Source organism: Chiloscyllium plagiosum, chromosome 31, assembly GCF_004010195.1.
Source record: "Chiloscyllium plagiosum isolate BGI_BamShark_2017 chromosome 31, ASM401019v2, whole genome shotgun sequence".
NCBI classification, from domain to species: domain Eukaryota; kingdom Metazoa; phylum Chordata; class Chondrichthyes; order Orectolobiformes; family Hemiscylliidae; genus Chiloscyllium; species Chiloscyllium plagiosum.
The window spans coordinates 36920650-36926622 of record NC_057740.1 but is presented as its reverse complement, the minus strand read 5'-3'; the positions used below and the strand labels follow the sequence as shown (position 1 = coordinate 36926622).

The 5973-nt window shown below is 41.5% G+C and overlaps 1 protein-coding gene across 2 annotated transcripts in view; it reads right to left on the bottom strand.

Moving 5' to 3' along the window:
- LOC122565424 (guanine nucleotide-binding protein G(I)/G(S)/G(O) subunit gamma-7-like) overlaps nt 1–5011 on the bottom strand; it is a 187117-nt gene extending 182106 nt beyond the window's left edge. For both annotated transcript variants that reach the window (XM_043721388.1, XM_043721387.1), the window contains exon 1: nt 4947–5011. The gene's annotated coding sequence lies outside the window, so the exon portion shown is untranslated. The remainder of the gene's footprint in view (nt 1–4946) is intronic.
- Between the last annotated feature and the right edge of the window lie 962 nt (nt 5012–5973).

Genomic DNA, 5973 nt, shown 5'->3' with positions numbered 1-5973 from the left:
CTCCGAATCCTCTTGCTGAAGTTGTGCCAATACCTTTCATTGCATTTAAATCGAGACCATACCGATGCTCCCCTGCTTGCCTCCTATCTTTAAGTTACAGACCAACTCATCCAAAATTCTGATACCCACATCCAAGCTTGCACTATGCCTTTTGCACACATCACCCATGTCACTTGCTGACTTCCACTAACTTTGCAGATGACACCAAAATTGGAGGTGGAGTGGACAGCAAAGAGGGTTACCTCATATTACAACAGGATTTGGACCAGATGGGCCAATGGACTGAGAAGTGGTAGATGGAGTTTAATTCAGATAAATGTGAGGTGCTGCATTTTGGGAAAGCAAATCTTAGCATGACGTATACACTTAATGGTAAGGTCCTAGGGAGTGTTACTGAACAAAGAGACCTTGGAGTGCAGGTTCATAGCTCCTTGAAAGTGGAGTCGCAGGTAGATAGGATAGTGAAGGCGGTGTATGGTATGCTTTCCTTTATTGGACAGAGTATTGAGTACAAGAGTTGGGAGGTCATGTTGCGACTATACAGAACATTGGTTAGGCCACTGTTCGAATATTGCGTGCAATTGTAGTCTCCTTCCTATTGGAAAGATGTTCTGAACCCTTTCAAGTTTCTCCAGGGAAAACAGGCTGGGGCTGTTTTCCATGGAGCTTCGGAGGCTGAGGGGTGGCCTTATAGAGGTTTACAAAATTATGAGGGGCATGGATAGGATAAATAGGCAAAGTATTTTCCCTGCGGTCAGGGAGTCCAGAACTAGCGGGCATAGGTTTAGGGTGAGAGGGGAAAGATATAAAAAAGACCTAAGGGGCAATTTTTCATGCAGAGGGTGGTACATGTATGGAATGAGCTGCCAGAGGATGTGGTGGAGGCTGGTACAATTGCAACATTTAAGAAGCATTTGGAAGGGTATATGAATAGGAAAGGTTTGGAGGGACATGGGCCAGGTGCTGGCAGGTGGGACAAGATTGGGTTGGGATATCTGGTCAGCATGGACAGATTGGAACCATGCTGTACATCTCTATGACTTGATCCAGCAACACCTTGATTTAAAATTCTTACTCTTGGTTTCAAATCTTTTCATGATCTTCTCTTATCTTTATCTTTAATCTCTTCCAGTCTCAATTTTCAATTATGTGGCCCAAAACTCTGGAATGCAGTACTTGCACCACTATATTTTTCTGTTCCTCCTTAAAACTTGACCAAGCTTTGAGTCATCTGGCCTATTATCTCCTAGACCTTTTAATACTCCAATAAAACATTAGAAACTTCTGCAGTCTTCATGAGCACGAGTCTTGCGTGACTAGAATACATGATCAACAAATTTACAACTATGTTGATGATCCGAGTTTTTTTTAAAAAATGTACATACATAATATCATTACTACTCAATAACAGTAGTACTGTTAATACAGGAATAGGATGAATCATTCCAATTTTACAATTCAACCCAAATTTAATAAAACTAATATTTCTTATTGTCACGTTTCTACAATTCAATTTATGAACGCTCATCCACTCAATTTTCACACTATTGCTAGCTTATTTCCTATTACTGCCCACAAATATTTCAAAGCACAGGAAAGGTTACAGAAGCATTATGCAGGATTAGTGCAAGGAAGTGGAAGTGAAATTAAAATATCAGTTGGAAAGCAGTTACCGGTCAAGGACGCCAGTTGGGATCTTCAGCTGTTGTCCTGGGAACAATAGCAAAGTTACTTAAGAACTCACTGATATGCAGGAATTCTTTTATTTGAAGATGGCTAAAACATCAAGAGAAAAGGCTAAACAATTCTTTAGAAAAAAAAATTTAAAATGACTGTCTTTCCAGTGGGGATTCAATTGCCTCAGTGTTGAATTGCTATATTAGACAGACAGTTTTCACCTACCAAGTAATCTGGAAAGCTACACATGATTTAAGTGCTATGTTTAAACAAACAAACAAAAAGTCATTTACTTAATAAACAAAAAACAGGTAAGATCTGCATATCTTGCAACCATCAGCAATAACTCAACATTATATTGCAAATCTTAATTTATTTTCATGTGTTCGGTAATGTAATGTGAAAATTAAACAATTAAGTCACAATTGTTTCAATTTCACTATTCTTTGAAATAGTGATGTTCTTATCATTTTAGTTATAAATAATGCCAAGATTAGTTCATTAATCAGTGTTCATAGCAGAATAAGATCACTATTAAGTAAATCTTAAGAACAGATTAATATTACTTAAAGATTTAAGAAGTTACACATCTCAATTATTCCACATAAAACTTCGAAAGTTTTTTTGATAACAAGGACAATGTCTTGCTTGAATATCAAGGGTAGCAGCAGCCCCATGACAAGTACAGAGATTAACCAGTACAAAAGGAAAACAGTTAATAACGTGCAGAACGCAAACTACAAGAAGATTAATTCATGTGCCATTTAGCAAACGGCTACACAGACCTCCTGTGGTTTCAATAAGGCTCCAAGATTAGAGTTATGATGCAATATATCTACCACCTCAGTTCTGAATGCAGCAACTTGAGCAGCTCATAATAGAAGTAGACCATTCAGCCCTCAAGCCAATCATTCAATAGAATAGCAGCTGTTTTTTAAGACGTGTCTGACCAATGAATCCCTGTGTGGAAAGAGGCTTTTCAGCCCAAAGAGTCCACTCCAACCCTCTGAAGAGCATCCAATACCCAGTTCCATTCCCCTACCCTAGCATCCTGCATTTCCCATGCGTGATCCACCTGATCTGTACACTCCTGTACACTATGGGCAATTTAGCATGGCCAATCCACCTAACCTCCACATCTTTAGAATATGCCAGGAAACCAGATGAAACCCACGCAGACAATGTCCGTGTGGAGTTTGCATAGTCACCGAATGGTAGAATCAAACCCAGCTTCCTGGCAGTGAGAGGCAGCAGTTCTATTCACTGAGCCACCCTATCATATCCACTTTCAAGTGGTTTCTCCCATAATCCTTGATTCCACTAAACTCATTGGTTTCGAACCCAAACTATTTCTCTTCACATGTTGGCAAGCTATTCCACCTCATCCACTGGTCATAAAACACACACTAATGCAGCTTGAATTCAATAATAACTTGCAATTAAGAGTCTGCTAGCGACCAAGAAACCATTGCCAATTGTCATCTGATTCACTAACGTCCTTCAGAGAAGAAAACCTGCCATCTTCGTCTGATCTAGCCTCCACGTGACTCCAAACATACAGCAATATGGTTGACTCAACTGCCCTCAAAAGGCTTAGCAAGCCACTCAGTTCAAAGGCGACCAGGGACAGCCAATAAATGCTGGGCAGCTAGCCACATCCCACAAGTGAATAAAAAAAGATTTTTAAAAAAACTTCCCAGCAGCAAGGCGGCACAAAAACAATCAGAAAAAGGCTGCTTCTATCAGCCCAGTGTCAAAGTAGATAATTATTATATTCAACTATGTTAACAACCACCAATTCATTATAAATCAAGAATCAAACTGGTTTAAGAGCTACACTGGTAAAGCTTTTATGCACTTCCAAACATGTTACAACATTAAGGGATGCTACATAAATGGCACTAGTTGATCACTGGATGACCAATTAGGCACTGCTGCAGTTTTAACAAAAAGTGCATTAATTTCATTGTTTAATTTTTCTAGCTTAGTGAATGGTTCATTATTCTCTTCCATTCCATCATATTCAGGTCATTAGAAAATAAATTTGCTGCAGATAACAAGAGGGAACTCCTTGCACAAGACTGAGAACCCAGTGCCTTGTGTGCAAAGTCAATTCATCACATTTGGAGCATCAAAACATTATGGGCCTTTAAGACACTGTATTAAAATAAAGTGACTTACTATTAATTTTGTCAAATGAGTCTCAGACAATTAAGGGCAATTCTATAACAAAGTCACACAGATAAGCAATAATATTCTAAGATACAACATTAGAATTTAGATTTACAACTCATAAATCAACATAGGCTTAATTTCAATAAACATTAAGTTTGTTTCCACTTCTGTCAGCAGTAATAATTGCCTGCGGTCAAGTTTCCAATACACTACATAACTGTAGTGAAGTGTAGCCCTCCTGAAGAAGGTCTCATGCCCGAAACGTCGATTCTCCTGCTCCTTGGATGCTGCCTGACCTGCTGCGCTTTTCCAGCAACACATTTTCAGCAATACACTACATAAGGCTTTTATTTTTTTTTAAATCAAACCCATAAAATGTTCAATCTTGATAGAACACTATGATAAACACATTGTAACCGTTAAAGTCCCCTATTAACGAAGACACATTAATGCAGTATCTGTTATATGTGATTTCTTCTTTGGCAAGACACGCTGACAACAAGCACGGCGATGCAAATACACAACCGACATGGAAGTGCAATTCTACGAAAAAAAGTACAGTGCCCATTGCAAATAAAATAACGCTGCACTCTGGACAAATATACCAATAAAATACATATTAAATAACAGACCCATGACTTTCTTACTAGGTCTGCCCGTCTCTGCCTTCACACAAACGCACTCGAGTTGTATTTTTTTAAAAAAGCATCGGCTATGTCAGAAAACACGAAGTTGCGGCGACCCCAGCAGCCATGATAGGTCCCGTACAACCCACCCCTCAATTCTGTAAATGGCGCCTTTTCTTCAGCCCCCACCTCAACATTTCACACGGACTTTTCCTCAAGTGGGGAAATAATGTACAGTAATTGGAAATAACTAACACCCAGGGTATCCTTCATGCCACACCCCCCTCCCCTCTACGTCTCGGTCAATGGCCCTTTTTCATCCACTCCTTTCCTCGCTTTCTGTCACTAAAACCGCAACAGTATCCCGACTTTCAGGTCGACACCTAGTAACGACCATTCTTCCCTTCTCCCCCACATCCATTCTAACCCCTCCCTCGCCAACCGCCACTTGCCCTCGCACACACTTACCCCTTGGGTTTAAAGGCCCGCACGAGACCCAACCAACTGCCAGAACCAACCAATCTTCCAACCCCTTCCCGCCCTGATAGACGTGCGGAAGAGCCAATCGGGACCGCGATGCTGCTCGACAACTGGCCAATGAGCGGTGAGCTGGGAGGCGGGATGTTTCGTCGGCGCCAGCAGGTTCGGCTGAGTCGGAGTGCATGACGTCACGGCTAACGGATCTTGGACGGTTTCTTCCCGAACACCTTGATTGACGCGGCATTAGCCAATCAGAATGCAAACTGTGTTCTGGGTTGGTTTTGGCAAGAAACGAATCAAAATTAAAGGTGAGGCTGGACTTAAATTGCTGCTCTAATACTGGCATTTTCCCAGCCCCTGAATGGCCTGGGCATTGACGAAAAAGTATTTTTTATTCACTCGTGGGTCGTGGGTATCATAGGCGGGGCTAGCATTTATTGCCCATCCCCAACTGCTCTTGAGAAGGTCGTGTTGAACTGCTTTCTTGAACCATACCCATGTCAGGATAGTGATTGGATTGGAGGGGAACTTACAGGTGCTGGTGTTCCCGTTGTATTTGCTGCCCTAGTCCTTCTCGCTGGCAGTTGATGGATTTGGAAAGTGCTGTCTGAGGAGCCTTGGTGAATTTCTGCAGTGCATCTTCTAGACACTGCTGCTACTGAGCATCTGTGGTGGAGCAATTGGATGATTTTTGTGAATGTCGTGCCAATCAAATGGTTTATTTTGTCCTTGACAGTGTCCAACCTCTTCAGTGTTGTTGCACATGCAAATAGGAAGTATTGTAACATAGTGCTGTCTTATGCCTTCTGGATGATGGCGAAAATGAGGACTGCAGATGCTGGAGATCAGAGTCAAGATTAGAGTGGTGCTGGAAAAGCACAGCAGTTCAGGCAGCATCCGAAGAGCAAGGAAAATCAACATTTCGGGCAAAAGCCCTTTATCAGGAATGAGGCAGGGAGCCTCTGGGGTGGAGAGATAAATGGGAGGGGAATGGGGTTGGGGAGAAGGTAGCTAA